General features: G+C 41.1%; 1 long non-coding RNA gene across 1 annotated transcript; it reads left to right on the top strand.

Annotated features, from left to right (window-relative positions):
- The first annotated feature begins 5697 nt into the window (after positions 1-5697).
- On the top strand, positions 5698-10576 carry LOC145503988 (uncharacterized). The gene is made up of 4 exons (XR_014051980.1): positions 5698-5734; positions 7859-7967; positions 9338-9522; positions 9617-10576. It is a non-coding gene; the product is annotated as an uncharacterized LOC145503988 (long non-coding RNA).
- The last annotated feature ends 1651 nt before the right edge of the window (positions 10577-12227 follow it).

The raw sequence follows: 12227 nt of genomic DNA, 5'->3' as shown, positions 1-12227 counted from the left end.
CTTATATTTCCATACAAATTGTGAAATGGTTTGTTCTAGTTCTGTGAAAAATACCATTGGTAGCTTGATACGGATTGCATTGAATCTATAGATTGCTTTGGGTAGTATACTCATTTTCACTATATTAATTCTTCCAATCCATGAACACGGTATATTTCTCCATCTGTTTGTGTCCTCTTTGATTTCTTTCATCAGTGTTTTATAGTTTTCTATATACAAGTCTTTTGTTTCTTTAGGTAGATATATTCCTAAATATTTTATTCTTTTTGTTGCAATGGTGAATGGTATTGTTTCCTTAATTTCTCTTTCTGTTTTCTCATTATTGGAGTATAGGAATGCAAGGGATTTCTGTGTGTTAATTTTATATCCTGCAACTTTACTATATTCATTGATTAGCTCTAGTAATTTTCTGGTAGAATCTTTAGGGTTTTCTATGTAGAGGATCATGTCATCTGCAAACAGTGAGAGTTTTACTTCTTCTTTTCCTATCTGTATTCCTTTTATTTCTTTTTCTGCTCTGATTGCTATGGCCAAAACTTCCAACATTATATTGAATAGTAGTGGTGAAAGTGGGCATCCTTGTCTTGTTCCTGACTTTAGGGGAAATGCTTTCAATTTTTCACCATTGAGGATAATGTTTGCTGTGGATTTGTCATATATAGCTTTTATTATGTTGAGGTATGTTCCTTCTATTCCTGCTTTCTGGAGGGTTTTTATCATAAATGGATGTTGAATTTTGTCAAAGGCTTTTTCTGCATCTATTGAGATAATCATATGGTTTTTATCTTTCAATTTGTTAATGTGGTGTATTACATTGATTGATTTGCGGATGTTAAAGAAACCTTGCATTCCTGGGATAAAGCCCACTTGGTCATGATGTATGATCTTTTTAATATGATGTTGGATTCTGTTTGCTAGAATTTTATTAAGGATTTTTGCATCTATGTTCATCAGTGATATTGGCCTGTAGTTTTCTTTTTTTGTGGCATCTTTGTCTGGTTTTGGAATTAGGGTGATGGTGGCCTCATAGAATGAGTTTGGAAGTTTACCATCTTCTGCAATTTTCTGGAAGAGTTTGAGTAGGAGAGGTGTTAGCTCTTCTCTAAATTTTTGGTAGAATTCTGCTGTGAAGCCGTCTGGTCCTGGGCTTTTGTTTGCTGGAAGATTTCTGATTACAGTTTCAATTTCCGTGCTTGTGATGGGTCTGTTAAGATCTTCTATTTCTCCCTGGTTCAGTTTTGGACAGTTATACTTTTCTAAGAATTTGTTCATTTCTTCCAAGTTGTCCATTTTATTGGCATATAGCTGTTGGTAGTAGTCTCTTATGATCCTTTGTATTTCTGTGGAGTCTGTTGTGATCTCTCCATTTTCATTTCTAATTTTGTTGATCTGATTCTTCTCCCTTTGTTTCTTGATGAGTCTGGCTAATGGCTTGTCAATTTTGTTTTTCTTCTCGAAAAACCAGCTTTTAGTTTTGTTGATTTTTGCTATGGTCTCTTTTGTTTCTTTTGCATTTATTTCTGCCCTAATTTTTAAGATTTCTTTCCTTCTACTGACCCTGGGGTTCTTCATTTCTTCCTTCTCTAGTTGCTTTAGGTGTAGAGTTAGTTTACTTATTTGATTTTTCTCTTGTTTCTTGAGGTACACCTGTACTGCTATGAACCTTCCCCTTAGCATTGCTTTTACAGTGTCCCATAGGTTTGGGGTTGTTGTGTTTTCATTTTCATTCATTTCTATGCATAATTTGATTTCTTTTTTTATTTCTTCTGTGATTTGTTGGTTATTCAGAAGCGTGTTGTTTAGCCTCCATATGTTGGAATTTTTAATAGTTTTTCTCCTGTAATTGAGGTCTAATCTTACTGCATTGTGGTCAGAGAAGATGGCTGGGATGATTTCAATTTTTCGGAATTTACCAAGGCTAGATTTATGGCCCAGGATGTGATCTATCCTGGAGAAAGTTCCGTGTGCACTTGAGAAAAAGGTGAAATTGGTTGTTTTGGGGTGGAAAGTCCTGTAAATATCAATTAAATCTAATTTGTCTATTGTATCATTTAAAGTTTGTGTTTCCTTGTTAATTTTCTGTTTAGTTGATCTATCCATATGTGTGAGTGGAGTATTAAAGTCTCCCACTATTATTGTGTTATTGTTAATTTCCCCTTTCATACTTGTTAGTATTTGCCTTATATATTGTGGTGCTCCTATGTTGGGTGCATATATATTCATAATTGTTACATATTCTTCTTGGATTGACCCTTTGATCATTATGTAGTGTCCTTCTTTGTCCCTTTTCACAGCCTTTATTTTAAAGTCTATTTTATCTGAAATGAGTATTGCGACTCCTGCTTTCTTTTGGTCTCCGTTTGCATGAAATATGTTTTTCCATCCCTTCACTTTCAGTCTGTGTATGTCCCTGGTTTTGAGGTGGTTCTCTTGTAGACAGCACATATAGGGGTCTTCTTTTTGTATCCATTCAGCCAGCCTTTGTCTTTTGGTTGGGGCATTCAACCCATTTACATTTAAGGTAATTATTGATAAGTATGATCCTGTTGCCATTTACTTTGTTGTTTTGAGTTCATGTTTAAACATCCTTTCTGTGTTTCCTGTCTAGAGAAGATCCTTTAGCATTTGTTGGAGAGCTGGTTTGGTGGTGCTGAATTCCCTCAGCTCTTGCTTGTCTGTAAAGCTTTTGAATTCTCCTTCATATCTGAATGAGATCCTTGCTGGGTACAGTAATCTGGGTTGTAGATTATTCTCTTTCATTACTTTAAGTATGTCCTGCCATTCCCTTCTAGCCTGAAGAGTTTCTATTGAGAGATCAGCTGTTATCCTTACGGGAATCCCCTTGTGTGTTATTTGTTGTTTTTCCCTTGCGGCTTTTAATATTTGTTCTTTGTGTTTGATCTTTGTTAATTTGATTTATATGTGTCTTGGGGTGTTTCGCCTTGGGTTTATCCTGTTTGGGACTCTCTGGGTATCTTGGACTTCTGTGACTATTTCCTTCCTCATTTTAGGGAAATTTTCAACTATTATCTCCTCGAGTATTTTTTCATGGCCTTTCCTTTTATCTTCTTCTTCTGGGACTCCTATGATTCGAATGTTGGGGCGTTTCATATTGTCCCAGAGGTCCCTGAGGTTTTCCTCATTTCTTTTGATTCTTTTTTCTTTTTTCCTCTCTGCTTCATTTATTTCCACCATTCTATCTTCTACCTCACTTATCCTACCTTCTGCCTCCGTTATTCTACTGTTGGTTCCCTCCAGAGTGTCTTTTATCTCCTTTATTTCATTATTCATTATATATTGACTCCTTTTTATTTCTTCTAGGTCCTTGGTAAACATTTCTTGCATCTTCTCAATCCTTGTCTCCAGGTTATTTATCTGTAACTCCATTTTGCTTTCAAGATTTTGGATCATTTTTATTATCATTATTCTAAATTCTTTTTCAGATAGATAACCTATCTCCTCCTCTTTTGTTTGGTTTGGTGGGCATTTCTCATTTTCCTTTGCTTGCTGACTATTTCTCTGCCTTTTCATCTTGTTTAGATTGCTGTGTTAGGCGTGGCCTTTCTGTATTCTGGTAGTTTGAAGTTCCTCTTTATTGTGGAGGTTCCTCACTGTGGGTCGGGTTGGACGGGTGGCTTGTCAAGGTTTCCTGGATGAGGGAGCTTGTGTCGGTGTTCTGGTGGGTGGAGCTGGATTTCTTCTCTCTAGAGTGCAATGGAGTGTCCAGTATTGAGTTTTGAGATGTCTATGGATTTGGTGTGCCTCTGAGCAGCCTGTATATTGATGCTCAGGGCTATGTTCCTGCGTTGCTGGAGAATTTGCGTGGTATATCTTGCTCTGGAACTTATTGGCTCTTGGGTGGAGCTTGGTTTCAGTGTATATGTGGAGGCTATTGGATGATCTCTTATTAATTAATGTTTCTCCTGGCTTTCAGTCTTATTCTTGCAGTAGCTTCAAGACTTCTTCATCCATACAGCATCAATAATAAAACTTTTAGGTTAATGGGGAAAAGATTCTCCTCAGTGAGGGATACCCAGAAAGGTTCACTGAGTTACATGGAGAGGTGACGTGGGGGGGGGGCGGAGTTTGAGGTGACCAGGAAGAGAAGAGGGGGACTCAAATGTGGAGAGAGCAGTCTAGCCAGTAAGCACTTCCCTCTGTGCTCTCCACAGTCTGGAACCCTCAGAGCGGTTCACAGAGATACAAAGAGAGAGGGGAGGAAGATAATAGAGGTGAGCATGAGTAGAAAGGGAGGAATCAAGAGGGGAGAGAGAGATCTGGGCAGTATTCTGTTCCCGAAGTGTTCTCCAGTACCCAGAACACCCTCAGAGATTCACAGAATTGGGTTGAGAAGAGAAGGAGGAGGGTGGGAGATAGAGGTTCCCTGGGGGAGAAGAAAGAGCGTCAATAGCGGGAGAGAGTAATCAAGCCAGTAATCACACTCCTGAGTAAAAATGGGTACTAAAGATTGGATTCTTAAATGTACAAAATTGATATCAAATATGTAAAACAAAGATTAAAAATCTAGAGTAGAGATTAGACTCTTATAAAACATACAATATAAAAAAAAAGAAAAAAGAAAGCAGTGTAAAAAGAAAAAAAACAGTAAAACAGTAAAAAGAGAAACAGTAAAAAAAAAGTAAAACAGGAAAGAAACAGTAAGACAAAGAAAACATAAAAGGTATAAGATATATGTATACAGTTTGCTTTAAAAATAGGGTGCTTTTTTTGCAAGGTAATAGTGGGTTATGAAAATGAAAATTAAAGGTGTAATAGAGGACTTACAGAAAAAAGAAAGAAAAAAAACTTGAAAAAAATAAAAAATTTAAAAAATATATATGATAATAGTAAAAATTTATATCCCGGACTTTCTTTGGGGTTGTTGTGAGCAGTGTGGGGTCTGTTCAGTTTCAGATAGATCCTTGTTCCTGCTTATACTTTTCAAGATCTTTAGGCCCCTTTCAGTGCAGTCAGTGTTAACTACAGGGATTTTAATTTGTTGGCCTGTCACTTCCAACGTGCTTCCCTCTGCTTATTTGGCTTCTGTTTGGAGGTCTCTTCAGTATCTAATTTCCGTCCTGCCACAAAGGGGCAGAGGTGGTCTCTTTAGGTTCACTTGTTCAGTCGTGCTGTGGGGAGGGAGGAACACTGCAAACCTATATCACTGGCGTGTGTGTGGAGAGCTCGCAGTGTCTCGGCCGCACTGGGTTCGCCCCCGCTCACGGCGTGTGTGCTTTCCCCGTCTACCCTGCTCAGGCTTCAGGTTACTCTGCCGGGGAGTGGGCCCTGAGATGCGTGCACTTCCCAGGTCTAAGCCGCTCAGGTTCAGGTTCCCGAGTACTCCACAAAGGCGCAGACTCGGTTGCGCCCGCGGTTTATGCCGTTCCCAGTCGGAGCTGCTCAGGCGGCCAGGAGTTTGGCGAGCGCACTCTCCCCTGTTGGGGCAGTGCGGCTTATCACCTCCCTGGTCCCCGCCTCAGTTTACGGCCGCGCCCGGCTCCGGTGCACTTTGTGTCGGTTCTGGGGAGCTGGTCTCTAGCTGCAACCCACCCGGCGGCTGTCGACCCTCCGGGACCTCAGGCAGTCTTTGCTTAGAAACTGGGAGCCTGTTTACAGGTTGGTAGGGGGTGCCCTCTCTGGGGCCGAGTTTGCCCCTTTCCGGCTCTGGCTGGCCCCGCCTGCCCGCTGCGTCCGGGGGGGATGGGGCGGTCCGCAGCTGGCTAGCTCTCCTCTGGTATCGCTCAGTCCTTTGTTCTGTGAGTGGGCGGGCAGTGCCTTAGATTTGGGCTTTTCGCAGGATAGTTCTCTCTCTCTGGCTGTCCCACAGTTTAGGTTACTATCTCACGTTAGCTCCCTCAGATTGCCCTCAGGGCGTTCGGGCCCAGTCCTTACCCTAAGCAGTGCCGCCCGCTCCTCTCCGTTCAGCCCCCACTTGCTGGTGGTGGATGCGAGCGTCTGGGGTTTTTTGCTGGGAGTTGCCTTTGGGCACGTAATCTGTGGGTTTTATTTATTTTTTCTCCCAGTTATGTTGCCCTCCGAGATTCGAAATCTTCCCCCAAACCCGCCGGTGAGAGGGTTTCCTGGTGCTTGGAAATTTCTCCTCTTTTACGACTCCCTCCCCGGGACGGGTCTCCGTCCCTAACTCTTTAGTCTCTCTTTTTATCTTTTATAATTTCTCCTACCTGCTTTGAAGATAATGTGCTGTCTTTCTGGATGCCTGACGTCCTCTGCCAGCGTTCAGAAGTAGTTTTGTGAAGTTTGCTCAGCGTTCAGATGTTCTTTCTATAGATTTGTGGAGGAGAGAGTGATCTCCCCGTCCTATTCCCCCGCCATCTTAGCCCCCTCCCGGTTTACTACTTCTGAAAGTGTTAGTTGCTCAGTCATGTCTGACTCTTTTTGACCCCATGAACTGGAGCCCGCTAGGCTCCTCTGTCCATGGGATTCTCCAGGCAAGAATACTGGAGTGGGTAGCTATTCCCTCCTCCAGGGGATCTTCCTGACCCAGGGATTAAACCTGGGTCTCCCGCATTGCAGGCAGATTCTTTACTGTGTGAGCGACCTTGGCTAACCCTGGGAATGAGCAGTCTTTCAAACATCAGATGTCCCTAATGTAGAAAATCAGAAATACAGAAAATGAAAAGGTGTGATTAACACAGATATATTTATCAAGCTCTCAGTACTCTAAAGGATCTGGAAGTCCTGAGATTTTTACCAAAGTTAGTCACTTATGTTCCATGGCACCTTCATTTTCTTTTTAATTTTTTTTATTGAAATATAGTTGATTTACAATTTTGTGTTAGTTTCGGGTATACAGCAAAGTGACTCAGTTACATCCATCTCTCTATCTTTGTCATATTCTTTTCCACCATTGGTTATCACAAGATATTGAGCACAGTTCCCTGTTATATAGTAGGTCTTTGTTGTTTATATATTTTATAGATAGCATCTTTATTTTCAATGCTGAAAAATAACTTGTCTCACTAAATTCAGTTACACTCAGTTTAAAGCAAGTATCACCGAAGTGTGTAATTCAATTAAGAAATAACAGTCTGGGACTTCCCTGGTGGTCCAACGGTTTAGAGTCCGTGCTCGCAATGCAGGGGCCCCGGGTTCCATCACTGGCTGGCAAGTTAGATCCTGCATGCTACAACTCAGAGCCCACAGGCATCAACTAAGATCTGGCACAGCCAAATAAATTTTAAAAAAACAAAAAGAAACACCAGTCTTATCTTTGATTACAACTTTTACTTTAAGTGCTGAATGCAATTCTAAAAAAATTTCTTGTTCCCTTTCATTACACATGGATGTTGGCATTTATTCTTCACGTTCTCTTCAGTTATTTTCATTAAAAATACTTCTTAGCAGATACACAGATATAGAAAATAAACTAATGGTTACCAATGAGGAGAGGGAAGGGGGTAAGAGCAACATAAGGGTAGGGGAGTAAGAGGTACAAACTATTATGTATAAAATAAACTACAAGGATATACTGCACAACAGGGAGAATATAACCAATATTTTATAATGACTATAAATGGAGTATAACCTTTAAAAATTATAAATCACTCTATTGTACAACTGTAACATAATATTGTACATCAACTATACTTGAAAACAAAAAAATACTTCTTGTTAATTTCGAGATATTATGAGTCATACTTTTTTTAGTATCAAAATAAAAATGTGATGTTAAAATATTAAATTATACCTTTAGAACTTCCTCTGAACAGTCCCCACAAAGGCATTCTAGTTTCCTGGAAGAGGCTTACATTGTAAATTCTGGTATTTATTTGAGATTATGCCTCTTACCTGGTGTCATGTTAACTGCTTTCCTCCTGTCAACTCCCAAATGTAAAAGCTCCCTGACAAGAAGCAAGTCCTCCGAAGAGCTCCTGGTGGAAAATGCACAGCAGTTCCTCTGTGCTGTCTCTAAGACTGTGAGGGCTACAGAAGCCACAAGTCTTCAGGTAGGTGGACGTTGGCATAGAGTACACACTCACAGGACCATGACTCAGGTCACAGGCTGAGAGGAACATGGTAAATTGCAGCATTCATGAGGAAACTCTACCAGCTTCCTAGCTACTAAATTCAACTTCATTTCTGACCCAAACCTGTGACCTGATTTCCTGTGTGCTTTAGTTTGGCTAATTTCTATCAACCTGCCTTCAGTTTCACTGACTTTTTCTTCAGCTGTGTCCAGTCTACTGATGAGTTATCAAAGCATTCTTCCATTTGTTGCCATCTATTTTTTTCTTTTTAGCATTTCCATTCAATTATTGCTAGTAGTTTTGTGTCTCTGCTAAAATTCTCCATCTGTTTATGCATTTTGTCTACTTTTTCTGCCTAAGTCATTAATATATCAATCATGTGAAAAGGACTTCCAACTTGTTCCACTAAAGTCATTAACACATTAATCATAGTTATTTTTAATTTCCTATCTCATGGTTTCAACATGTGGCTTATATCTGAGTCTGATTTTCTTTATTGCTTTGTCTCTTTTTTTTTGTACCAATTAAAATTAAAGAGTACATAAAATAGACAGTGAAAAGTATTTGAAAAATGTGCATGTTTGAACTACAAGTTTCAGAATCTCTTGAATAAAAAGAAGGCTGACAGAAAAGCTCAGGACTGGTCCTCTAGATCCGTGTCTGTTCTGCCAGCATGCCAGCATGGCCATAGCCACAGACTCCCACTGATCCAGCAGCACCACCCAGGGCAGGGCCAGGCCCTGAGTTCCAGGGCCCAGACCATCTGAGTGCACGAGAACCTGAGAGTGAGGCTGAGGCTTGCAGTGCACACCTGCATCCTGACTCTGCTTAGGCCCAGACCATCTGAGTGCACGAGAACCTGAGAATGAGGCTGAGGCTTGCAGTGCACACCTGCATCCTGACTCTGCTTAGGCCCAGACCATCTGAGTGCAGGAGACTCTGAGAGTGAGGCTGAGGCTTGCAGTGCACACCTGCATCCTGACTCTGCTTAGGCTGCCGGCAAAGACCCATGGATTGTTTGCATAAAGTAAAACAAATAAAGCAAGATCCAGAATGAGGCAGAATTTGGGTCATAGAGAGAATGTTTTTTAATTGACTGTTGTCCCAGAACATTCTATTATGATAGACAAGATCCTCTGCTCTGTTGTGCTTCTCCTTTAAGAATGAGTGGGCTCCGATTCAGAGGACCTCTCCAGTCACAATTCCTTGCTCTCCATTAAATCAGGTCTAGAATATCAGAAAACCAGCCCCAACATCACTCAGAAGAATGACCCAGGCACTCCAATAGGCTGACACCAGGAAAAAGTACACAGCGTCTCCTAGTACTTAACCATTTTTTTCTCCTCCAGGGTTTCAGACAAACTTCCCCAGACCCAGAGGAACCAGAAGTTGCTGCCTTCTGCGTGCAGTGGAGAAGAAAACTGCTAAGGCACAGACTTCAAGAAACCTCAAACCTGGTCTGTGATGAGCTGGGCCTGTGAAAAACCAGCACTAAAGGGCCCCCGACACTCGCAGCCCTGGTTTAAAAAGCATTGTCTATTCTAAGGAAATAAATATTTAAACAAAGATTTACATACAAAAAAAAAAAAAAAAAAAAAAAAAAAAAAAAAAAAAAAAAAAATAAAAAGCATTGTAAAAGCTGAGCGATATTCTCCAGCTTGTGTGCACTGGCCCCAGGACTCTGGGAGCCCCTGGGAAGTGCCTCTTAGGCCAAATCAGCCTGTAGGGACATAGAGTGACTGGTGACTTGCATGGGTGCAGAGTGGCCAGGGCCAGGCCTTGAGCAGAGCTGTCCAGACAGCATTCTCAGTTAAGGGGACAGCTCTGGGTCCCTGGTGAGACTGCTGTCCTCCTGGGAAGGATATTTAGCTTTCTGGTTTCAAAAAGAATTTCAAATGTAGATTGTGAAGGGATGCAGGAAAAAACATCCAGGCCGCATTATCTGAAGGCTTTATTAAGATACTTCAATGTGAGAACTGTGAGCCCCAGTATGTTCTTTGGGGAGCCAGGAACTAAAAGATGTATGCGTTAGCTTGGCAGGCAGGCAGAGCACACGTAGCTTGAGTAACTTGGTGGTGTTCATATTCCCAAGTGCAGAGAAACAGAAGATGTGTTGGTTCAGGACAGGGGGCAAGAGCTGCGAATCTGAAGGCCCTGAGCTGTGATTTGGTGAACCTGGGTTTAGCAGTTGGGACAGAGAGGAAGAGCTGGGAGTTAAGGTTTTGGACAGTCAGTGGGAATTTTCCAATTCTCAGTATCTTTCACAAAACCTATTTGGTAAAGGAATGAGGAAAAAGAGAGTGAGGAGACCAGGGACCTTCACCTCGGGGGTTGAACTGAGTGGGCCAAGAGTCGAGAACTGAGTCTGGAGGAGGGGGCCATAGACAGGACTGTGGATGTGGAAGCAGGGGTGCCCTGGGGGCTGGGGTCCTGCTTGTTTGGGGGGTACCTTGCCAGCCTCTTAGATTCTGGTGCTGCCCACAGGGAGGAGGGCTGACACTAGATAAGGCTGAATTTCCCATAATCCACTGGGATCATGGCTCAGATTCACAGTAAATAAAGGGATTTCTTTCCATTAAAAAAAAATACAATATGTTGAGTTTTGCCTTATATACAACCATTCAACCATCACCACAATCAGGATAATGAATATATTTGTTGTTTGCTCAGTCATGTCTGACTCTTTTGCAATCCCATGGACTATAGCCCACCAGGCTCCTCTGTCCATGGGATTTTCCAGGCAAGAATACTGGAGTGGGGTGCCATTTCCTTCTCCAGGGGATCTTCCCGACCCAGGGATCGAACGTGTGTCTCCTGCATTGGCAGGCGGATTCTTTACCACTGAACCACCAGGGAAGCTCTAATGAATATATCCATCATCCTAGAAATGTCCTTACTCTCTCCTACCCCCAGTGTCCCTATAATGATGGATCTGCCTTGTCACTTAAAGATGAGTTTGATTGTGCTGTGCTGTGCTAAGTCACTTCAGTTGTGTCCAACTCTGCAACTCCATAAACTGTAGCCCGCCAGGCTCCTCTGTCCATAAAATTCTCCAGGCAAGAATACTGGAGTGGGTAGCCATTCCCTTCTCCAGGGGACATTCCCGACCCAGGGATTGAACCTGTGTCTCCTGCCACTGCAGGCAGACTCTTTACCATCTGAGCCATCAGAGAAGCCCCAGAAAATCCCAAAGACACCACCAAAAACCTATTGAAACTGACACATGAATTCAGTAATTTGCAGAATACAAAATTAATATAACAGAAATCTGTTGCATTTCCATGCACTAACAACACTATATCTGATAAAGGGCTAATACCCAAAATCTACAAAGAACTTAAACAACTCTATGTAAAAAAAAACAATTAAAATGAACAGAGGACCTGAACAGACATTTTTCCAAAGAAGACATATAGATGGCCAACAAGCACATGAAAAGATGCTCAATATCACTAATTGTCAGGCAAATGCAACTCAAAACCACAAGGATATATATCACCTCACACCTGTCAAATGGCTATGATCAAAAAAAACAATAAATAAGTGTTGGTGAGGATGTGGTGAAAAGGGAACATTCATGCACTGTTGGTGGGAATGTAAGCTGGTACAGCCACTATGGAAAACAATACAGAGGTTCTTCAAAAAATTAAAAATAGAACTAGAAAATGTCCAGCAATTATACTTCTGGGTATTTTTCCAAAGAAAACAAAAATACTAATTTGAAAAGCTACATGCAGCCCTATGTTCACTTCAGTACTACTTACAATAGGCAAGATATGGAAGCAACCTAAGTGTCTATGAACAAATGAATGGATAAATATACATACAGAACGGAATATTACTCAGTCATAAAAAAGAATGAAATCTTACCATCTGCAACAACATGGATGGACCCATAGGGTATTATGCTAAGGGATATAAGTCAGATAGAGAAAGACAAACACATATGATTTCATTTATACATGGAGTCTAAAAAACAAAACAGACAAATAAACAAAATGAAAACAGACTCTCATAGTTACAGAGAACGAATGGGTAAGAACCAGAGGGAAGGGGTGAGGAGATGAGTAAACCAGGTGAGGGGATCAAGAGGTATAAATTTCAATTGTAAAATAAATAAGCCACAGAGATTTAATGTGCATGATAAGGGATATAGTCAGTAATATTGTGATAACTTGGTATGGTGATAGATGGACACTAGCCTTATTGTGGTAATCATTTGGTAATGTATAAAGACAT

The sequence above is a fragment of the Giraffa tippelskirchi genome, chromosome 4 (assembly GCF_054371585.1).
Source record: "Giraffa tippelskirchi isolate mGirTip1 chromosome 4, T2T-mGirTip1v1.2.pri, whole genome shotgun sequence".
NCBI classification, from domain to species: domain Eukaryota; kingdom Metazoa; phylum Chordata; class Mammalia; order Artiodactyla; family Giraffidae; genus Giraffa; species Giraffa tippelskirchi.
The sequence above is the reverse complement of the archived record's forward strand: the minus strand, read 5'-3'. Positions and strand labels throughout refer to the sequence as shown.